Source organism: Eubalaena glacialis, chromosome 1 (assembly GCF_028564815.1).
Source record: "Eubalaena glacialis isolate mEubGla1 chromosome 1, mEubGla1.1.hap2.+ XY, whole genome shotgun sequence".
Lineage (NCBI taxonomy): Eukaryota > Metazoa > Chordata > Mammalia > Artiodactyla > Balaenidae > Eubalaena > Eubalaena glacialis.
Window position 1 is genome coordinate 182991012 of NC_083716.1, and position 25325 is coordinate 183016336.

At 37.2% G+C, this 25325-nt stretch overlaps 1 pseudogene; it reads left to right on the forward strand.

Annotated features, from left to right (window-relative positions):
- The first annotated feature begins 21195 nt into the window (after positions 1 to 21195).
- On the forward strand, positions 21196 to 21982 carry LOC133098931 (small ribosomal subunit protein eS4-like; annotated as a pseudogene).
- Positions 21983 to 25325: the final 3343 nt, after the last annotated feature.

Sequence of the window (25325 nt, forward strand, 5' to 3'; positions counted from 1 at the left end):
GAATTGACAGAAGTCTACACCTTCTAACTTAAGGTTCTTAGCTTGAGTACTTAGCAAATGTACTTAGAAAGAAATATCTTATTTAGAAGTGTTTTGATTATAAATTCTTAGCCGCTTTAAGGTCAAAACACAAGCCCACAGGAAGACCAACAGTAAGGTATGTGATATAAAAACAAATATTTCCATAAAACCTTTGCCCTAGCAAAAAGGGAAATTCTTAGTAGGTTCAAGGTGGGAATTTAGGGAATAGTATTTTTTTTACAGAAAATACTGGTTAGGCGTTTTATATAGGGGGTTCTGCATTTGTAAAGGGATAATTTGCTCTAAAATATGTGGGCAACCAGCCTAAATTCTCTAATTGAGTAGTTTGCTCATAACCCCAGGCCATTAGGTGAATGTAAACTGTTACAGGCTTAGTAAGAAAATAGTCCCATTAGGATTTTTGTATTTGTATGCGGTTGTGTGTTAGAGTAACTGTTTCCAAAATCATGGATTAATGAAAAGCTCTTTTTTCTGAGTTTGCAAATACCAGCTTTGAAATGCTCAAACTCAAATTAAGCCAAGGATTCTTTTGTTGTTGTGGTGGTGGTTTTACAGTTAAAATTTTTTTTACAAGATCAAGTCTCAGCTATAAGTTCCATTGTTAAGTTATCTAAGGAAAGTTAGAGATATTTAATTGACTGGTTGTTAATAAAGGAAAGCAGCCAAATTTTCTTTGATACTGTCATTCAAATACTTTGCTCACATCCTAAAATTCCCCTCATTGGCCACTGCCAAGGAACGTGATGCACAGAAAATGGGTATGACTTTTAAAAACTAACTACTAGTGCACAAATTCAAGAAATGTTGTGTGCATGTGTTTCATTTAGTACATGTGCGGCGGGTAAGCTCGTATTTCTGTGAAGGAGAAGACAACTTTATGTGCTGCTTCTTGCATCCAGTCTTGGGCTCCTCTTATAATGGATCCCTTCAGTTAAACAGTCTACTTCCTTTCCTGTTGCATGATTCCTGTTAACTCATCACACTGTTTCTTACCAAGCATAGTATACTTGTACAGCAGGGCAAGGAAGGAACCCAAAATAGACTATGTAATACTCCTTTCAATCAGTAACTGTAAAATGCAGAAGAAATTCAGTCAAAGGAGGAAAATATCTGACCAAATACATCAGATAAATTATATAGACATTCAAATTGAGATAATCCATGTCTTTTTCGTGTCTCCGTTTTCCCACTGTAATTGGCTCTAGTGCTAAGAAGGTTGTGGATACTAGTATTACATCAAACCTTCTTTTAAAAACTGAATTACACAAGACCTTTTCTTCGCAATTAAATAAATAACAAAATCACAGTTGGAGTCCAATACCAATCTCTTAGGGCAGCTGGGCAGTGCTAGGTGTTTTCATAGGCTGTTTAACTTTTCACTCTGTCAAGTTTCCTTTTTTCCACTTAAAAATTTCCTATTTCAAATCATTATAACAGTACAGCAATACCATAAATATATATTTGCCTAAACCATTTAGTTGAGAAAATCAGAATGATGTGATATGGGAGGAAATATAAAAAGAAATTCTGAAAAGAAGATACTAAAGCAGAATTGTTCTGAAATGACTTGTTGTAAGAAGTGAAAAATTAAACTCCTATACACAGGAGGATGTGAAGAAAGAAGGGATTTTTAAGAGGGCCCTGCTCTACCGTGAAAGTATGTGGAAACTCCATACCTTGAAAGAATGTACTAAAGATTTCTAGAATAGTTGGATAGTTTTGAATAGCTTTCTTAAAAACTTTGTAAGAGATATAACAAAGAGATTGTATTTATTATCTTCTTTGGATTGAGACTGAAGCTTGAATACTTGCATAATAAATTTTGGACAAGCTGAGAGATGAGATTTGCTGAAAGAACCGACGATAAAGGAAATACAAATTGACTCTAGTAACAACGAAATGGAGAGAAAGGACTTATCTTCAAAATTCTTCCCTTAATTTATCATTTTCAAAAGTAATAAAATAATACTATAGAGAGGAAAGGCAGTGATTTTTTCACATACCGGTTTACCAATATTTTTAATACTAGCATAGCTATGAATTGTGTTAAGAGCAAAGTGAAAATATGTATGTAGATATTTTCATGGAGAACAATCCCACTTGGAGTGCCCAAAAGACAGTAGAATGTTAATGAGGGCTGAGACCTAACAGAGAAAAAAAATCCATAAATATAAATATAAAATTAGAAACTATCTGCATATAAAGATGCTTCAAGAGGATCCTAGATGATTTTTTAGAAGAGATATAGGTGGAATTTTAAAAGGAATAAATGCCCCATCCTTCTTAGTTTAATCTTGCACATAGAATACTTTTAACAAATATTTTTTTAGATGAATTAGAAAGAAAGAAGAAAAGCAAGCCTATTATGACACAATATCTATTTTGTGAGAAAGAAAATACTGTAAGTCTAAATATTTGCTCTTTCAAGTTTACTAAAATATGGTTTAAAATAGGTTCCTGGTAGCTAACTGTTGAAGTCAGGTGAGGGGGTTTCATTTTCTCTCTTATATAGGTTTGAAATGTTCCATAATAAATATTTTAAAAATGAAAAAGTGTATTCCTTAGGGTCTGTAGAGTAGATAAAGTGGCATTTGCAAAATTCATAGTTAGTAATCAAAACTTGGAGATCATTGTGGAATTTCGCCTCTAGGAAAGACTTGCTGGGGTAAGGGATAACAACATGGGGTCTGCTCTGTCCAGTGACAGTGAAACAAGTAGGTGGAATGAGGCAGAAAGGGAAGTCAGAGGGAGGGGCAAGGCAGCCGTTTTCAGCCTGGTGGCTATTTCAATGTTACAGGACTTTGTTCTTCTGATGCTTCACCACCTCATTAACCTATGTGTCATTCTGAAGTCTTTTGCCATGCTCTCATGATGAGAGACTCGCTCGCTAACAACACAACATTTTAAATGCAAGCTCTTCCCTGGCGTCGCGGTGAATTAATTTTCAATTAGCTTTCATTAATGAACTTCATTTTTATGGGTCTAATTGCTGTCCCAGCTTCAGGAAATTCAGCAAGTACTTTGGTGGTGTGCGAGGGGGCAGCTGTAGGAGTCAGGAATATCCTGGGCCCTTTGCAGAAGACCTTACTTCAGTCATCAACAAAAACAAAATTTATGTCTAAATTATAAATCAAACATGTACCAGTAGAATCCATGAATATTTTCTGGGGTCTGTAGAGGTAAGTTTTACTGCTAGCTTCACCCGGTGTTTATTTTGTACCCCAAAACCAGACTCAAGAAGGGAAAAAATTGAATTTAAATAGAAAAATGCTCTGGGCTCTGGCACTCATCTTTCTATACCTTCACTTCCTCTCATGGAAAAAGGTTTAGTCCAGATTGTCTAGATCCAAATAATATGCGCCTATAATAGGTGGCAAATGATCGCAAATAAATCTAACACAGAAAGACAAACTACATAGTAAAACCAACGTTCTTGGGTTGCTAATGAAGGACTAGTAGCCTGGATAACACGCCCACACACCAAAACTCCAGCAGCTTCTCAGGAAGAGTGTGATACTCTTGTGCCCAAAGACTATAAGGTTTCTATGCTCTTTCCACTTCCATTAAAAAAACCGCAACGGAGAGCCGTGATCTACTCCCACCCTGTAGCCTAAGACTTTGCCTTAATAAAATTTAATAAACATTTTTCTTTCTCATGATTTTTCCATGAAAATGCTGTCTGTTGATAAATTAATCCTTTGGTGTTTGCTCTTAAGGAGGCACACGTTTTTTAAAGTACACTGGGATTTTAGAATTATAAAAATGTATTAATTCCATCTTGTTTCTTTGACTCAGAAATAAATAAATCCTATTTCTTAGTTAATGGAGTTAATTCTTCCCTTCACACGTAAACGATTAAGCATTCTTTTAGTAGGCATTTACTGAGTGCTAATTTATTCATAATACCAAGATCTTCAGGATCATAATCTAAAAAACAAAAACAAAAACCTAGAAGATGTTCCAGTGAAAATATAAAGTAGTTGAGATGACAAAAGAGGAGTGTATGAAACTCTAGAACAGTGACAAAGTGACTGATTGAATCAGTGCAAAATAATGCAGTAGAAATTGTAAGGGGAAGTACCCAGGGATGATGCTGTAAAACTTAATTGCTGTTTTATTATTTTTATTTACTTTCTTCATCACAAGCAGTTTCTCTGCATTACTGATCATTTTATTGTGAAAACAAACTCAGATTTTAATTCTTTTTAAATGAGTAGTATCTTATAGACAGAAGCATTTCCTGACATTTAGTTCCTTACCACAGAAGGGTGTAAGGATAAAAATGAGGATCTTGTGTAATGATGTAAAGAAAATGACTCCCCCCAAAATCAGCAAGAAACTAGAAATGTGAAATACTTTATTATGTAAGTCACTTTTAAAGATCTGGAACATCACAGTACAGATTAGAATCTAATCCTGGAAAATATAAAAGGAACAATAGATCATAAAACTGAATTAGTGACGTACAGGAACAAAACTAACCCTCAGAAGAAATAGGTGGTCCATCTGTTAATGCAATGAATAAAAGACAATTTGTCAAAGCCCTGAGAGGTGTTTAATCTTTAATAAATTTATGCGTTTTTAACAAAATATTGTCTAACTATGTCATTGGTTATGAACTTAAGATCTGGAGTCTGATGATAGCATAATAGAAAGAGCTCAGATTTTAGACTCAGACAGACCTGAATTAATACCATTTCTGACATTTATGAACAGGTTCTTGGGCAAGTTTCTTAGCTTCTCTGAGTCTCAGTTTCATTATTGGTAAAGTACAAATAATAATATTGCCGACATTATAAGGATTTTTGTGAGGATTAAATGGGATAACTCATGTAAAATGTTTTGCACATGGTAAGCTCTCAATAAAAATGGACTATTGCTATGATATATACTCAGCTAAGCATTTGGAACCAAGCAACATTCTCTAGGCAGATAAGGAGTTATCTTACAAAATCATCTCATTAGTGGAGTCTATAGAATATTTTTATTAAAAACCACTAATAAATTTGGAGACATAACCAAATGAGAATTATGCGACTGCCATTACTTAGGCTGCCTGGTGGTCAATTAAAAAAATTGATGAGATGTCATCAGTTTCCAAATCTCAACTTCTGGCACAAAAAATCAAGTATTTAATATTATTTTGCCTTCACAGTTCCACAGAGACACCAGATTATTGGGTTCTACCTTTTGTCCTAAACTCCAGGTTAAATCAACAATAATGTACATGTCCTGTGTCTTCCCATGAATAAAACATAAGTGGATATATGTGGTTTTATTAGATCAGCTGGGAAAATAAACTCCCCTGCAGCCATCTACTTGTTTGCTACATATTCCAATATGGAAAACATCAACTTTCTTTGAAAGAACCACTGTGAAACTGGCCTCTGAGTACATTTTTCTAAACTCAACATAATAATGCTTTTTTTAACATAACACATTTTTTTTTAAACATTAAAGGACTTTTTCAGGATTCTCTAATCTGAGTCACAATGTTCTCATAAGATGAATGATTTTTACTACATTTTAAAGAAATAGCCATACTTAGTAGCTGAAAGTCAAACAGTAATACCAGAAATAGCAATGAGAGAGAACCGAGAAAAATTATAATTCTGACTCCGCAAGGTACTTTTAAAAATAAGCCATTTTAGGTGTAAATAAACTTATTTACAAGACAGAAATAGAGTGACAGATGTAAAAAACAAACTTATGGGTGCTTCCCTGGTGGCGCAGTGGTTGAGAGTCTGCCTGCCAATGCAGGGGACACGGGTTCAAGCCCTGGTCTGGGAGGATCCCACATGCCGCGGAGCAACTGGGCCCGTGAGCCACAACTACTGAGCCTGCGCGTCTGGAGCCTGTGCTCCTCAACAAGAGAGGCCGCGATAGTGAGAGGCACGCGCACCGCGATGAAGAGTGGCCCCCACTCACCGCAACTGGAGAAAGCCCTCGCACGGAAACGAAGACCCAAACACAGCCAAAAAAAAAAAAAAAAATTAATAAAAAAAAAAAAACTTATGGTTACCAGGGGCAAAGGGGGAGGGAGGGATAAATTAGGAGATTGGGATTGACGTATACACAACACTATATATAAACTAGATAACTAATAAGGACCTACTGTATAGCACGGGGAACTCTACTCAATACTCTGTAATGACCTATATGGGAAAAGAATCTAAAAACGAGTGGATATATGTATATGTATAACTGATTCACTTTCCTGTACACCTGAAACTAACACAACATTGTAAATCAACTATACTCCAATAAAAAATTTTTTTAAAAGGCCAAAAAAAGTAAGCCATTTTACCTGCGCTACAATAATAGAATATTATTGCCCCCGTTCTAGCCTAATAAAATATTAATTGTTTTGTTTTCTTTTTTTGAAACAGTAATACATGTACATAGTTTCAGAAATTGAAAAGTTCAAAAGGATATGCTCCCTCACTGATCTCCCAATTAAACTTATTTCTTAAATTGGGGCATTATGCTGTCATGCACATTATAAATGTAATTTTCCATTGATTTTCCTGATAGATAAAAACTTTTACTTCTGACTTAATATATGTAGTATATATATTATATTATATTTTATATTTTAATATTAATTAATAATGTAGTATATTAAATCAGAAGTAAATTAACAAATAGGACTTAAGTTACTGCAAGTCTTTCATGACCGTTAGTTTTGAAGAAAACATCTAACATAAGAAGTAGTCTATTGTACTGCAAAAAGACCATTAAGAAAAGTTTTAAAAACCATTTTACTTAAGGTTTTATTTATATGAAGTCAAAAGGAGAATTGAAGCAAATACCATAAGCTCCTATCTAGCCAGACCGAAATAACCAGAATTCTTTGTAGTCATAGGCAATAATTCATGTTCCTATAGATGGCCCTACAACTCCACAAGATGAAAGTGCCTTCTGAAGCACAACGCAGTTATGTACAGTTATGTTTGACTTAGTCTCAGTATTAAAGTCATCTTATTATTTCCTTGAAATGTATGATCCAGGATTAAAAGTTTCATAAGTGTGGCAATGTCTTCATTACTCAGAATATTAAATTAATCATAATATTTCATTATCCTCAAGTTCTTTTAAAAAGGAATTTCCTTTAAGTTTAATGTGGAAATAAGAGGACCTGTGGAGAGAAGGGAAGACAATCTTCGCCTACACCACGTTATGAGTAAAACCTCTGTTTGTCCTTATTCTTGAGTTCAGTAGTATTAATATTGCCTTAAAGTGTGCTAAGCAATTTCACATTTTTTTTCAGTTTCTCCTAATAAATAAATTACATATATAATCAAACATTCAGATGTTTTCTTAATAGGTTTTGATTCCACAAACACAACATTTTAAATGCATATAAATGTAAATGATTAAAGTGCAGCTCTTCAGATATTTTCTACAAGGAAAAGTACTTTCCGTAAATACAGGTTATTGTGCTAAGATATCTTAAATGTACATTTAACGTTTATGGTACTCAGTTTTACAAGTTAACGATTTAATGCCATTTACTGGTTTTTTTACATAATTTAACCCATTTCTTCAGAGCTAGTTACTTCTATTTTTTACATCCATTTTAATAATTATGCATTGTACATGGTTTGAATAACCACCTTAAAACCTCTCTCCCTGAATCTAATTTAGAAGATAAATTATTAACACAGAAAACTGTTTTTAAAGTTTCCTATGGAAAATTTTTAAAAAGTTTTATGTATGCTTTGCTTCGAGTTTTAAAAATGTTTGGAGCAGACTAAATTGTTCCATTATTAACCATTAAATTTTTATATTTATATGCATAACATTAGAATACTTCTATTTTGACAGACAGAAACGAAAGGAAGCAAGGAAATGCACAATTACACCAGAAAGATACTGTGTCATCCAACACTCAAACACCACAGGGTACGCTAAGAGAGCCATTAAAACAGCATTCTGCTGTGTTCCAATGACATAAGGTAGGCTTCCAAAATTAGCAGAGTATTTTGCTGCCTACTGGCTTATATCACAGTCTTACTAGTTTGGTGGGGGGCGGTGTTTTTTGTTTTTGCAGAGTTGGGCATTTAAAATGTCTTCTGTGTTTTGATAAGTACTTTTGAGAGTTTATGAAGCATTAGTCTCTTTAGGTATGTGATTCTGGTTAAGAAAGCAAAAATCACACTTCTGTTTTCTTTACAGTTCACTCCTCCACTCCGTGCCTCTCTCTCCTCCTTGTACATTGGGGTAGTCTCTCTGTTCTCTTCTTCTCAGCCAAACTGCATTTTTTAAAAGAAATTTAAAAAATAGATTAGGAAAGATACAGATTTGCTCGGTTGTGCTATCTGTTTCTCGTGCCTGACCTAATAGGTTGTGAGTTCCCCTTGACCTTTCACACGTGCAGCAGCATCTCCAATTCTGTTCAAGACATACAGGGTTAGCTCTGCCTCAGCACACCCTTGACACCCACGACTGGAGTCACTCTTACTTAACTTCAGCTTGGTAAAATATTCAGTTTATGCCCCAGAATGTGTTCACTATATAAATCAGATTTCAATAGGATTCCAAAACAAAAATGTATTTCTAAGCCATAAGGAAAAGTGTAGAATCTCATCTCAAACTACACATAGTCAGGTCACTCTGTGGCACTGACTGTTTTCAAAATGAAATGAAGGTTTTCAGAGTCATATAAACTCAACCTCCATGTCCAAGTATACACTTTCTAAATATTAATTAGGAGACTCTGTGTCTTCGAGAAACTGTAGTGGGGTCTCCTTCTCCAAATTTCCAACCACCGCCATCTGGATCTGAAGCATCCATTGGCCATTTGTTCTGCCAGGTGTCAAATTTCTTTTTGAGAGTGTTATATTGAGATTTCTGAAAGAGATGGCAGTATTACTTAGCTCTCTGTTCCTCACTTACCCCCAGAGGGATCAAAGGGCAGTACATATTTTGAGGTCAATAACTCTGTCTCTTTGGTTTAGAAGGATCTTAGTTATGCAATCTTCAAGACACAAAAGGTAAAGGAGTTTCTCTGCACCCAAAATTACTGACACCACATGGTGAGAGATTCCAGCCCTGCCAAATTCTTCTTCTGTGGTGTAACACAACACAGCACAGACATGGGTTCCCAAGGCAGACGATAGCTGGGCTGCTGTTAGTTGCCTTTAGCTGATGTTCTGCTCCTGGAACCAGGGGGAAGACTCAGACGTAGTATGTTTAAAACACAGGCACTGGGTTTAGATGGCCTGGATTCAAATTTCACACATTGCTAGCTGTGTGACTTTGGACTAGTTAATTAAGCTTCTTTCTCCTCTATAAAATAGAGTTAATAACAGCATCTACTTCATAGGGCTTCAGTGTGATAAAGTGCCTAGCCCCCGTGGTGAGCATTCAGTAAGTGTTGGTTATTATTATTTCATTCATTCATTCAACAAACACTGAGCACCTCTACAAAGCATTTTACAGATGAAGAAACAGAGACACGGAAATCTTGGGCAGTCATCCCAAGCTCCTGTTGAAATAGGACTGGGACACAGATGGCCTACTGTCTATTTTCATCTCACCAGGGTGAGCTGGTTTTCTTAGTGGGACATTAAAAACCCAACTTAGATTTGGGAAACAGCCAGGAGCTTCTCAAAAAATGAAATATTTCATAGAAAAGCCTATTTCCTGTTTCAGTTTTGTGAAGGGTGTAATGATTTCAAACATGTCTAAAATGTTTTCAAGAGCAGAACAAAATAAGACTGTGATGTAAATGTGACCCACAAAAGAAAATGCCAATAGACCCTGAAGCCACATAAAAATCCATCTTACCTGTGTCTTGCATGATCTAACAAATATGCCTTGTTGTCAAGTAAGGGCCTTTTAGTTCTTTAATTGTACATATTTTCTTTATTTCTTCATATAATGAGATTCTTATAAATTTTAATCAATATCATATATAATATAAGAAATAATCAATAGTCAATAAGGGCAAATAATGGGTGAAGGGGAGGAGGAGATGATTTGAATTGACAATTTATTTTCTCAAATGAGTGCTACTCCCAGAGATTGCCTAACAAAGTAAAGTTTTTATACTAAATAGATTAGCCCACATCCACCCTACCAAATGCTGATTTTAGATTTCCTATGGAACAAATACTACTTAAATCTTTAATTTCCATATTACTACTACTGAGTTGAAAATTTCAGGCCCTATAAGCCCAGAATAAGTTAAGAATGGATAAAAGACTATGATGAAATCAAATTAAATATAAATTTCTTCACATATTCTAATAGGAGTCTAAACATACGATACTTTGGTTGTTTCTGCATAGCAATACAAAAATATGTTTATGTTAAAAAGTGATAAAATCAATAACTAGTTACTGTGGTCATGAAAACACTTCAGTGTTTATTCAGGACCAAAACAACTATGAGACTTCCCACTGAAAGCAGAGAAAATAGTAATGTTAAGGCCGTCCAATTAATTTGACCAAATTTAAGAAATGCTCTATAGGTGGATTTTCCAAACATCTTTAACCAGATGCTGAGGTTTGATAGATAGAGTAGACCTACACTTCATGAAATGAATATTTCAAAGTGTTGAAACTTGATTTTTCCTAAATCCCTCTAATTGAAAACTGTACCAAAATTAATATGAAAATAAATTTTGAAACAGCCAGGAGTCAAAATGTATATTTTGAATGACAGCAGTTCTACTGGCTTATAATCATTTCTTTAGCACATATAAAAGCCTCCTTATAGCCCCGGTTCCATGATTGTGCATTTCTTTTTTTTTTTTTTTTTTTTTTAATTTTATTTTTGGCTGCGTTGGGTCTCCATTGCCGCGTGCAGGCTTTCTCTAGTTGCGGCAAGTGTGGGTTACTCTTCGTTGCAGTGTGGGGGCTTCTCATTGCGGTGGCTTCTCTTGTTGCGGAGCACAGGCTCTAGGTGCATGGGCTTCAGTAGTTGTGGCACGCGGGCTCTAGAGCACAGGCTCAGTACTTGTGGCACACGGGCCTAGTCGCTCTGCGGCATGTGGGATCTTGCCGGACCAGGGCTCGAACCCGTGTTCCCTGCATTGGCAGGTGGATTCTTAACCACTGCGCCACCAGGGAAGCCCTGATCGTGCATTTCTGATGCAGATAATTTATTATAAGAAAAGCAAGATAGTTCTGGTCTGTGTAAGTGCATTTAAAATTTGCTCTGCTGTGAGATATAACCTTGATTATAAAAGAAAGTAGGAATGAATAGGAACGAGACAAGGATGTCCACTGTCACCACTATTATTCAACATAGTTTTGGAAGTCCTAGCCACGGCAATCAGAGAAGAAAAAGAAATAAAAGGAATACAAATTGGAGAAGAAGAAGTAAAACTGTCACTGTTTGCAGATGACATGATACTATACATAGAGAATCCTAAAACTGCCACCAGAAAACTGCTAGAGCTAATTAATGAATATGGTAAAGTTGCAGGATACAAAATTAATGCACAGAAATCTCTTGCATTCCTATACACTAATGATGAAAAATCTGAAAGAGAAATTATGGAAACACTCCCATTTACCATTGCAACAAAAAGAATAAAATACCTAGGAATAAACTTACCTAGGGAGACAAAAGACCTGTATGCAGAAAACTATAAGACACTGATGAAAGAAATTAAAGATGATACCAACAGATGGAGAGATATACCATGTTCTTGGATTGGAAGAATCAACAATGTGAAAATGACTATACTACCCAAAGCAATCTACAGATTCAATGCAATCCCTATCAAATTACCAATGGCATTTTTTACGGAGCTAGAACAAATCATCTTAAAATTTGTATGGAGACACAAAAGACCCCCAATAGCCAAAGCAATCTTGAGGGAAAAAAACGGAGCTGGAGGAATCAGACTCCCTGACTTCAGGCTATACTACAAAGCTACAGTAATCAAGACAATATGGTACGGGCACAAAAACAGAAACATAGATCAATGGAACAAGATAGAAAGCCCAGAGATAAACCCACGCACCTATGGTCAACTAATCTATGACAAAGGAGGCAAGGATATACAATGGAGAAAAGACAGTCTCTTCAATAAGTGGTGCTGGGAAAACTGGACAGCTACATGTAAAAGAATGAAATTAGAATACTCCCTAACACCATACAGAAAAATAAACTCAAAATGGATTAGAGACCTAAATGTCAGACTGGACACTATAAAACTCTTAGAGGAAAACATAGGAAGAACACTCTTTGACATAAATCACAGCAAGATCTTTTTTGATCCACCTCCTAGAGTAATGGAAATAAAAACAAAAATAAACAAATGGGACCTAATGAAACTTCAAAGCTTTTGCACAGCAAAGGAAACCATAAACAAGACGAAAAGACAACCCTCAGAATGGGAGAAAATATTTGCAAATGAATCAACGGACAAAGGATTAATCTCCAAAATTATATATAAACAGCTCATTCAGCTCAATATTAAAGAAACAAACACCCCAATCCAAAAATGGGCAGAAGACCTAAATAGACATTTCTCCAAAGAAGACATACAGACGGCCACGAAGCACATGAAAAGATGCTCAACATCACTAATTATTAGAGAAATGCAAATCAAAACTACAATGAGGTATCACCTCACACCAGTTAGAATGGGCATCATCAGAAAATCTACAAACAACAAATGCTGGAGAGGGTGTGGAGAAAAGGGAACCCTCTTGCACTGTTGGTGGGAATGTAAATTGATACAGCCACTATGGAGAACAATATGGAGGTTCCTTAAAAAACTAAAAATAGAATTACCATATGACCCAGCAATCCCATTACTGGGCATATACCCAGAGAAAACCGTAATTCAAAAAGACACATGCACCCGAATGTTCATTGCAGCACTATTTACAATAGCCAGGTCATGGAAGCAACCTAAATGCCCATCGACAGATGAATGGATAAAGTTGTGGTACATATATACAATGGAATATTACTCAGCCATAAAAAGGAACGAAATTGAGTCATTTGTTGAGACGTGGATGGATCTAGGGACTGTCATACAGAGTGAAGTAAGTCAGAAAGAGAAAAACAAATATCGTATATTAACACATGTATGTGGAACCTAGAAAAATGGTAAAGATGAGCCAGTTTGCAGGGCAGAAGTTGAGACACAGATGTAGAGAACAGACATATGGACACCAAGGGGGGAAAACTGCGGTGGGGTGGGGATGGTGGTGTGCTGAATTGGGCGACTGGGATTGACATGTATACACTGATGTGTATAAAATTGATGACTAATAAGAACCTGCAGTATAAACAAACAAACAAAACAACTAATACTAAACTTTCATTGGGTTATTTGTATGGAAATATGTTAATATAAATGTTTCAGACATTACATGAAATTTCTAAAAATCTTATATGTTCTGGTATAATGTTATAAGTCATAATCCTAGTTATTACTTTTAAATGTATATCTCAGAAATAACTAATTTTCTTGTCAACTGCATTATTATGAACTTTCATCAAATCTTTAACCGTGGTCATTTTTAAGTCTTTTGTCATTTACAGACAGTTCTGGGTGTACTCTGATGCTTTTGTAAATATATTCCTATAAAAGGGTTTCATCTTTAGGAAATTCATGGAAAAGACTCTGACAAGTACAGGTTTCTGGTACCTGACTGTACTGCTGAACTGAATGAATAAGCATTTTCAGAACTCTAATGAAAAACTGATGAGCTCATAAAAGTGCTAACAAAAGATCAAGATGAAAAAAAAAAATTAATTACATGGGACTGAGTGAACTGATGAGGATGAGTATAATTTTTGTGACTTTCTGTTTGAATTTAAAAAAAGAAAAAATCCCACAAGGACTCAGAGGCAAAGAATATACAAATCAATTTTCACTGCAAAGTAAAGGAGCTGTTACAGTGGAGGATTACTGGACTGAATGTCAATATTATGACATAGTATGAGTGTGTTTCATGTTTGGTAATTGCAATCATTGTTGCTTTTGTTGTGGTCATCCATGTACAATGCTTGGTGTCAGTCTATTTATCTCTTGTAAAAATAAAAAAAATAAAATAAAATAAAATTTGCTCTGCTGTGAGATATAACCTTGATTATAAAAGAAAGTAGGAATGAATATTATTACAAATGACAAGACTTTTTATGCAAAACTGGCATTTGACAGTGTCATTTACAATAACAGTGAGTCTTTTAAACCATGTAATTCTTGGAATACCTTATCTGTTGCAGATGATACTTATCAGTTTTCGATCACATTGTAACAAAGCTCTGAGCTTAATTTCACTTTTATGTTCCCCCTGCCTGTACAATAGCAATTTTGAAGCTGATCAAAGTAAGATTTCTCCTTATTGAATAGGAGTTGAGATGAATCCATTCATTCACTTCACACTTTTTCATAGAGTGCCTATTATGTGCCAGCTAGGGACCTGTGCTAAGAAAAATTCAAGGTCCCTGCTCTCATATAGCTTAGAGTCTAGTGGAGGAACCAGACTTTTAACAAATAAATGCACAAATAGGTGTATCACTTAAAGGTGATAAGTTTTATGAAAATTAGAGGGGTCCATGCGTTAGACGAGGAAGATTCTAATTTAGTATGAGAGATCAGGGAAAGCCTCTCTGCAAACCCGACATTTAAGGTAAGAACTAAAGAAAGAATATGAGTCAGCTAGGTAATCTAGTGGAGCAATGTAGTAGACTTTGTGATTGCTTCTCTCCATACCCCTCACCCCGCATACCCCTACACACATAGTACACTAGCCACAGGTCTGGGCTGGTATACAGCCCTCCCCCATCTCAAGGACTGGGCCCAGATTGGTCCAGTCAAATCTTCTTGCCATAGTGATTGGTTCAGAGTTGAACTGGCTTAAGCCAAGCAGTTCATACCAGACTTCATTCAGGTTGAAGTAATTGGTTCATCATGGGCATGTGACCCAAGTTGGATTAATCGGAATGAAAGTCAGGGCTTCTCTTTGAAGGTGAAAGGGAAAGAGCTCTTTTCTCTTCCTGGATGTAAACAAGAACATGTAGCCTGGGAGCTAGTGGCAGCTGTCTCTCTATCATGAGAAAAGCCAGCTTGAAAATAAAGCCAACACACAGGAGAGGGAAGAACCAGAATTATCACAGTGAAACAGAGCCCTGATAGTATTATGAACTGAAGACCAAACCAGCTTCTGGTCCATTTGTCTTGGGTTTTTTATTAATGGTGACCAAAAGCACTCTGTTATAGGTAAAGAGGATTCCTGACAGAGAAAATAGCCCATGTGAAAACCCTGAAGCAGGAAAGAAGGTGATACAATGTTAGACACTTCCGGTTTCCAACATATATCCATTCATTTTCCCCCTAAGAACACTAGGCTCCTGGTCAACTCAAAGCTACACTCATATTGTTTTCTCTGTCCCTGGTGTTTTTTCCCCCTGCAGTCTGCCTAGGAAGTACTTCCTCCTTCCCCACAAATTCTTCTCTAACCATTGTTATTCACAATGATCCTATTTATCCTAACTGATCCTAGCCAACTTCTTTCCAATTTCAATTTCAGCATCTGCTGTATCACTCAACCTCCCCTTCCAACCTGTTCTCCAATGCACTTCTGCACCTTCATGCCTTTGCCCAACATATATTACCTCAACCTGGACTGATCTTTCTCTTACACTATCTGTTGAAATCCTATATATTCTTCAAACATCTATAATTCCACCTCTCTTGGAAAGCCTTCTCTAATCCCCTACTAAGACATGAGCATGTCTATTTCTCTCACTAGATTGTCCTTCCTTAAAGACAGGGACCATCTTTTATTCAACTTTGAGTTCCCACTGCATTACTACAACAGAATAGACACTAGAGACACTTGTTCATTGAATGAATAGTGGATGACTAGATGGATGGATGAATAGATGGATAGATTCCTCTAAATATATACATAAGTATATGTATAAAAGTTCTTAGAAAAAGGAACCATAGCTAATGTTTAATCTTCTCAGTACACAGCAGAATATACATGCATACTATAGGATCTAAATATAAATATTTTTGAATGAAAAAAACTTACATATGAGGTGCTAGGATTTAAAATAATCAGAAGTATAAGAATTTAAGCAAATCTGTGTTTGATGTTTTACTCTCTTTTTAAACTGGAAGCTACAGAATGTCATTTAGCCACTTTTCCTTTAATGCCAAGAGTTACGCACATTCTTTACTTATGACCTACATCATCAGAGCCATTACTAAAGTCACTGATATAAAAGGATAGGGAGCTAATAGAAAACAGAAGTGTTGTTCATGTGGTAAGCACTAAATTTTGGTGAATTGCATTTAAATAGCAAATAGCTTCAGCTGTAAATACTAGACTAAAAGAATAAAGACCAATGTTTACTTCCTTCTTTTTAAATGACAAATAGGCTTTTATGGTGAGAATGTCTTTCAATAGATCAAACTGGAAACTTAATTGCTTTATCATTTTCTTTAGAGTAAGTAGCTTCAGATTTTTAAGTTATGTAAAGATTTTTGGTGCCACTCATACAATGTTTGGTGGGAATATAATTGGTACAGATTTTTTGAACAATAATTTGACATTATCTATCAAAATGTAAAATATGCATAACCTTTGACCCATTGAATTCACTTTTAGGAATCCATCCCAAATAATAAACTGGAACACAAAGAAATATGTACGAAAAAATGTTTGACACAATATTATTATTAGTTAGAGATAACTAGCCATCAGTGTGGAAATGGTTATATAAACTAAAGTATTTTGATGCTATACAATACTATTCTGTTACTAAAAATAATGAAGTAGATGTGTAAGTATTGATATCGAAGAATGTCAGTGATAAATTCTTGCAGAAGCTGGGTGGTGAGTACTTACTCTTCTCTCTACCTCTCTAAACGTTTGAAAATTTCCATAATACAGAGGATTTTTAAAATACCATCTAGAGTTCCACTTCTGCTTAGGATCTATAAAGCTTCAAGAGAACATCACTCTTATCCTAAGAACAAGAAAAAGCCAGATAATCTACAAAATCATAATTTTTTGAATCCATTAGAGACCTGAGTACACAAGGCAACTAAATGAACTAAACTCCAAAGAGTGAAAAAGCCCTCCAAGGAAAAAAGAGAACATATAAAATTTACCTTTGGCACAGCATTGAAGGACGGAATGGCCACCATTAAGGTAGGTAAGAAGAAAACAGCTAAACTTTTAACAAATTCTTAAAGGCCAAATGTGGGCTGGTGTATCAGTTTAGAATAAATGGGAACCCCAGACTTCTTCAAGGAACATTGCACTTATTCCCAAGCTCTTATCCACCAGGTGATCACAAGAAAGATTGAGGGAAGAGCAGGAGGAAGGAGAGAGTCCCCTTTGGGGGCTCAGGTATTGCAGGTAATGATCGTCTCCCACTGATCACTGCCCACTTCCCCACAGCCTTCTCTCATATAAAGCAAAGCCTTTGAGAAGCTAAGGGGCAGAAAGAGAGTAGCAAAGCCTCCCATTCAGGGACCCAGGCAAAGATCCACTCCTTCTGCGAAAAGGGTAGAAATAAAAGCTCCTTGCCCTAGGGGAGAGCTATGAAAACCTATGGGCCTGAGATCCTGCACGAATACAAAGCAGGGGTCCTCTCCACATAGGGGAAGAACAGGAAACTCATCTGCTCAAGACTCAGTACAAATGTCCTTGAGATCCACCCATAAATTTCATACTTTTTAAAGAACTAACTTACTTACATTACTAAAGTTATCTCTTCTATTAAGGATCATTTTTCTCCACGTGAAGTAATCGGATGATAGTGGAGAATTTTGCAAGTAATCAGAAACAGCTAGTGAGTGATCCTCCGAATCAAGCTTGAGAGAATATATTCTCTTCATTTTCAAAGAGGAGCTATAAAACTGATGGTGATTACATTCTAAGGTTGGGAAGACTGTGTCTACTAATAAGAAGTTTTTCCAAACAGTGTTCTCCTGTAAATATGGTGTCTTGGCTTATTGCAGGCAGCTTGATGCAGGAAAAACATGAGCTTTGGTATCTCCAAGGCCTTTAGCTGTGGGACCATGCGCAGAATGCTGAGCATCAGTTTCCTCATTTGTAAAACAGGAAGTAGGGGAAAGTAATGCTTACTCATGCAGTTGCCTGTGAAAATCAAATGAGTACAGTATACAGCCATTAAAAAGAATGAAATAATGCCATTTGCAGCAACATGATGGATCTAGAGATTATCATACTAAGCGAAATAAGTCAGAAAGAGAAAGACAAACCATATGATATCACTTATATGTGGAATCTAAAATGTGACACAAATGAACATATCTATAAAACAGAAACAGACTCACAGACATAGAGAACAGACTGTGGTTGCCAAAGAGGGGGGGATGTGGAAGGGAAGGATTGGGAGTTTGGGATTAGCAGATGTAAACTATTATATATAGGATGGATAAGCAACAAGATCCTACTGTATAGCATAGAGAACTATATTCAGTATACTGTGATAAACCATAATGGAAAAGAATATGAAAAATTATATATGTGTATGTGTATGTGTATATATATATATATATATATATATATATATATATAACTGAGTCACTTTGCTGTACAGTAGAAACTAAATACCACACTGTAAATCAACTATACTTCAATAAAAAAAATTTTTTTTAATGAGTTCAGTATAAAACAACCAGTCCTGCACTTGGCATATAAAAGACACACACTACAAATGCTCGGTGCCTTTTCTTCTCACCCCAACACTACCCTATTGCTGCATATTTTGTCCTATGGATTTAGCCATTGTTTGCAGATATTCTTGCTATACACCACTCTTAGACAAAGACTTTGATCTAGAAAGCCATATTCCTTGTTCCTTTGCACCTGGCTGACCTGTGAACTGCTCTATGTCTTATCTTCTTGCCCTTCTGCCTCAAGGCTCCAAGACATTTCTTCAGCCCCCCCTTCAGCTCCTATCATAACTGTGTATGTACGTTTGCTGATGCTATTTTTAAATCTTACTATAATAATTGTCATTAAGCTGAAGTTACTTCTCTGTCATAGTGAATAAATGACACATGGGAATCTTTCTAGGCAACAAATTGCCCTGTACTTAGACATTTTCTACATCCTAATTCTTGATCAATTCATCTTCCTTCTTAAAAACAATACTGTATCCAAGCTAGAAAAGAAGTTAGAGGACATCTAGCTCATCCCCCAAGAGAGGCCAGTCAGCCAGTTAATGACAGAGCCAAAACTGAAACCCAAGTCTCCTGCCTCATCCCATCACTATAAAAGCAAGTCAGCTAAGTGATTTTAAAAATCAAGTAACTGTGCTCTGTATCATAATTAAAGATCTCTAAAATGTGTAAAAATCCCATGGTGAAGGTTTTTATGGGTGAAAGCACTTCAAGACCTCAGGAGAAAAGAAGCTGTATTAATCCAAAGTTGTAGCAGCATTCATTATTATTGTTATTGCTATTCAAACAATTGAATTGTTTTAGTTAATTTTAATATTGTACTCTGTTGGATTACAGATGGCCACACATTTTTTGCTAGCTCTCCCCTGGAATCTGGGCTGACTTCCATGGCCTGTGTGACCTATAAAATACGGCAGAAGTGAGGTCCTAGGACTTCTGAAGCTAAGTCATAAGAAGTCTTGCAGCTTCCACCTAGGTCTCTTGGAATCCTCTTTCTGAACACCATGAGCTGGCATGTAAGAAGTCCAAATATAAAAACAAAAACAAAATAACTCAATTTAAAAGTGGGCAAAAGACTTGAATAAACATTTCTTCAAAGAAGATATACAAATGGCCAATAAGCATATCAAAAAATGTTCAACATCACTAGTCATTAGGAAAATGTATATCAAAACCACAATGAAATACCACTTCACACCCATTAGGAAAATTACTATTTTTTAAAAGCAGAAAATAAAATATGTTGGTGAAGATGTGTAGAAATTGGGACACTCATGCACTGCTTATAGGAACGTAAAGTTGGTGTAGCCACTATGGAGAATAGTTTGATGGCTCTTTAAAAAGCTAAACATAGAATTACCAAATGGTCCAGCAATTCCACTCCTAGGTATATACGCAAAGGAATTGAAAGCAGGGACTTGAACAGATATTTGTACAGTCATGTTTACAGCCGCATTATTCACAAAAGCCAAAACGTGGAAACCACCCAAACAACGATCAACAGATGAACGGATATACAAAATGTGGCATGTATACAATGGAATAGTAATCATCCATAAAAAGAAATGAGGTTCTGACACATACTACAACATGGATGAACCTTGAAGACATTATGTTAAGTGAGCTAAGCCAAACACAAAGAATGAATGTTGTATGATTCCACTTATATGATGTTCCTAGAATAGGTAAATTCATAGAGGCAGAAAGTAGAGGGGTTGAGGGGAAGGAGGAATGGGGAATGGGGAGTTATTGCTTAGTAGGTGCAGGGTTTCTGTTTGAGGCAATGAAAAAATTTTGGAAATAGACAGATGATTGTACTAAATTGTGAATGTACGTAATGAAACTTTAAAATGGTTTAAAAGGTAAATTTTATGTTATGTATATTTTACCACAAAAAAAACAAGAAAAATGGCAAATGATGTCATATATTAAAAAAGAAAAGAATAGGGAAAGGCAGAGGAATAAGAAAGAGGAGGGGGAGGAAGCTGTCCTAGCCCTAATGCCTTGAGACCCTCACAGGAGAGGCCACATGTAGGTGCTCTGGTTGACAGACCTGGCTGATCCTGATGTCCAAGAATCCCTGCAGGAGCCAGACATGTGAGTGAGTCTGTCTTTGATCCTCCAGAGCAGCCTAACCTCCAGCTGATTACCTCTGAGTGACCTCAAGCAATGTCACTTGGAACTGAGGAATTACCCAGCTGAGCCCTGCCCTGCTCCTCAGAATCACAGACATGATAAATCAGTTGCCGTTTTAAGCCGCCAGGTTTCTGGGTAATTACACACATGTAATTCTTTAATTACATGAGAATCTTTGTGGGTAGGACTCAGTCCTCAGGAGTTTTTAAAACTGCCCAGTACTTTCCAATATGAAGTCAAGGTTGAGAACCACTGAAATGGAGGAATGAGGCCTGGAGAAATCTTTAAAATTTCCATCCAGCTCTAAAAATTTTATACCTTAGCTATTTTATCAGTGCACTGGAAGAAGGTAGTCCTCTTTTCATGCCATGGACCTTGGTCCCAAGAAGCATCTGAAGAGTGTAGCAGCTCCAAAGCATTGGGTGGTGGATAAACTGGTCAGTGTGTTTGCTCCTTGCCCATCTACAAGTCCCCACAAGCTGAGAAAATGTCTCCTTCTCATCATGTTCCTAAGGAACAGGTTTAAGTATGCCCTAACAGGAGATGAAGTAAAGATCTGCATGCAGCAGTTCATTAAGATTGATGGCAAGGTCCAAAATGATATAACCTACTCTGCTGAATTTATGAATGTCATCAGCATTGACAAGACTGAGAGAATGTCCATCTGATCTATGACACCAAGGGTGGCTTAGCTGTTCATCATATTACACTTAAGAAGGCCAAGTACAAGTTGTGCAAAGTGAGAAAGATCTCTGTGGGCACAAAAGGAATCCCTCATCTGGTTACCCATAATGCTTGCACAATCTGCTACCCTGATTCCCTCATCAAAGTGAACAACACCATTCAGATTGGTTTGGAAAGTGGCAAACCACCAACTCCTTCAAGTTTGACACTGGTACCCTGTGTCTGGTGACCAGAGGTGCTAACCTGGGAAGAACTGGTATGATCACCAACAGAGAGAGACACACTGGTTCTTTTGATGTGGTTCCTGTGAAAGATGCCAATGGCAACAACTTTGCCACCTGGCTCTCCAACATTTTTGTTATTGGCAAAGGCAACAAAATATGGATTTCTCTTCCCCAAGGAAAAGATATCCACCTCATCATTGCTGAAGAGAGAGACAAGAGACTGGTGGCCCAGTGGGTGGGTGGGTGAGCAGTGGGTAAAATGATCTCTAAGTGACATGATTGGAAAAGTCTTTGTACTTAAGTAAAGATAATATGGCATGAATATTGAGTGAATAAATATTGGATAACCTGATACCCCCAAATGTTATCATTCCTTTAATAAATATTTATCACACACTATGTTCCAGGCATTCTGCTTGACACCACAGATTCCAAGAGTAGTTCAGTATTCCAGATAGTGGGGGGCAATGAGGGGAATCAAAAAGAAATACAGACAGTATTCAGTCTCAAATCAAGGGAAGAAATGGAGTGGTCAGTTCTCCTTGGAGGGGGGGAAAGAGATTCAAAGAGGAAATAACTTGAGCCAAGTCTTCAAGGATGATTTGTTGCATAATGAAGGTAAGGTGCAGGTAGTGGAGGGTAGAGGAAGGACATCTCCAGTTGCCCAGCGCCCTGGTGTCTGACATTTACAGTAAAATTATTGATGTAATTAAGTGGGGACCTCTGTTTTGGTTAATTCTATGACATCAGTGAACGACTTTCCTAAAAGGGCTTGGTTTATGAAGGAAGAAATGGTTCACAGGCAGTGTGATAGTACAACTAATAATAACGGCTACTAGTTATGAGGTGCTACCGTGAGCCAGCACTGTGCTAATCACACAATGTTCATGAGTTCAGTGACTTCTGATCTCACAAGCAAACTGCCTCAGAATATTCAGGGACCATAAGGTGACAGCTCATTTGGATTTGTTCCATGTGGTCCTGGGTTAGAACTAGGATCAATGAGTGGAAGCCATAGAAAGACAGACTTCAACTCAACCAAGAGAATAGCCACCAAAAAGGCTATACCAGGATGGACTGAATGACTTCTGGACAAAGTATAAGTTTTCCAATTTCAAACACTTTAATACCTTCCTTTGTAATAGCTGTTACCCCCAAACTACTTAGAATTAAGAACAAGTGGCAAAGACAGAATTTAAAGAATTCTTTGAGTTTGTTATTCTGCTCACCCACAGTTAAATCTCTATTTCCTACAAGGTCAGCAGGCAAAAAATAAAAAATAAAAGATAAGGAGAGAGAACCTCTTCACTCATGTAAAATGTAAGCTTAAGCAGCTCGAGCACATTGAGTTCAACTCAGATATGCATAAGTGAGTAAGGTGTACCTCACAAAACTCTGAGACAAAGTGGTACCTGAAGCTTCTGCTTCAACCTCAGTCCCCTCTTCTTCTTGTAGAGCTAGACTGGTGCCCAGAGTGCCGGTTTCAGCTGGCAGTCCCCTGCCCAGGTGGGTTCTTGTCCCCTGCCGTCCATCTATGGAGTCTACCTACCCATATGCTTTTGACTCTGAGCCTCTTGATTTGACAGATGGTTTTAACTTCAAATTACAAATAATCTTCTCTCTGACTACTATCTCAGTCCCTAACTTATGTTTAACATTTTAGGTAATAGCCTGCTGTTCATCATCTTAAGCAATTTACAGGTTTAAACGTATCCTGTGTATGTGTGTGCACATGTACGTAGAGACGTGTGTTCTAATACAAATAACTTCTTACTTCATTATTTTCTCACACAACATCCTGAAAGAGGAGGGTAGAAAGAGGAAGCCGCCAGTGAACTGAGGTTTCCTCACACTCCTAGCACCATTACACCACACTTGAAGGACTCCATAACACGACAACTTGTAGAAATGTTGAAGAAGGGCCTCCAAGTGCCAGGTGGGTAGTGGAACTAGATTACCTGGAATTGCTCTCCTAAGTCTAAGAATCTGTAACTCTCTGGTAATTAACTTGAGTTGAAATCAGCCTTGAAATGGGCCTATTTCCCATCTCTGTCTTTCAGTCACAAGTCATAAATCATCATGGTTGGCTTACTGAGATCAGTGAAGGGGAGGGATTGGGAGGATCAGAACCCAAACGAAGTCATTGATTTATGTTTGGTTGCAGCCAAGATTACAGAAATGAATAAGACATGGTCCTATGCTCAGGAAGTTCATAATCTAGTAGGGGAAACAGAGCCATTCCAGAGCATTTTAGAACAATGTGGCAAGTAAAGTGATTTAAAAAAAGATGTGTACAAGGTGTCATGGGACCACAGAGGAGGGGCACGCAGTCAACGTGGGCTAAGATGCAGAATTTGGAAATCATCTGGAGGAAGCGATTACTAAAATGGACCTTAAGGGAATTTCCTGGCAGTCCAGTGGTTAGGACTCAGCACTTTCATAGCCGTGGTCCCGGGTTTGATTCCTGGTCGAGGAACTAAGATCCTGCAAGCTGTGAGGCACGGCCAAAAAATAAAATAAAATAAATAAAATGGATCTTAAAATAAAAATAGGACTTACACGGCATGTAAAGAGAGACATCAACACTCTGGTGTTGTGTTGTGTTGTGCTGTGTATGGAGGGGGAAATTCTACTTTGGGACAGAGCTGTCAAGGCCATCATAGGTGAGAGATGGGGCTGGAGAGGACACTAGGAGCCAGACCACAAAAGGCTTAAATGCCTCATCAGGGCATCTGGGCTTTACCTGGCTGGCAGGAGGGAGCCATTGCTGGGTCTTAAGCAGGAGAATGACATGGTCAGATATGCCTTTCAGATAACTCTGGCATGGCTTTGTAGAAAATTTATTTCAGGAGACAAGACAGGAGGCAGGGAGTAGTTAGGAGACTATGGTAGTAATCCAGAGAGAAGATGATAAGGGCTTGAACCTGAGTGTTAGTAGTTAGAGGAAGAAATTAAGTTGAGAAATATTATTACATGGAAGGCTCAGAAGATGGTTGGGCATGGTGGGGGGTGTGTCCAATAGGGGTGGATTAGGGACAGTTTCCAGGTATCTACCTAGTGTCACTTCCCAAGTGAGGTACTTCTTGGCCACCCTATTAAAACTACATCATCCTTACCAACATTCCCTATCCTCTTTCCCAGCTACGTCTTTCTCTATAGCTCTTATAACACATTATACAATTCTATTACCATCTATTTCCCCCCACTAGACTATATGAGGTTCTTCAGGGCAGAGATTTTGTCTCTTTGTTCACTGAGCAGTCACTGGAACCCACCATGGGCTCAATAAACGTCTGCAGAAGGAATGAATGCACAATAGTGGTACTGAGAAGCTGAGAAAAAGAATGCAGGAAGAGGAACAGATTTAGAGAAAAAGTTGAGTTCAGTCTGGGAATTTCTAGACTACTCCAGGGAAGGCTCTGTAGGAAAGATAAAGCTCTACAGAGTCTCAGAATGTTAGATCTGACAGGTGCCCCAAGGACAGTTCTACACAGTTCCTTCATTTGGGGAAGAAAGAAACTGAGATCCAGAAAAGTGATGTGCCTTGTCCATGGCAAGACAAACACTAGCCAGATCCTAGCACAGCTGAG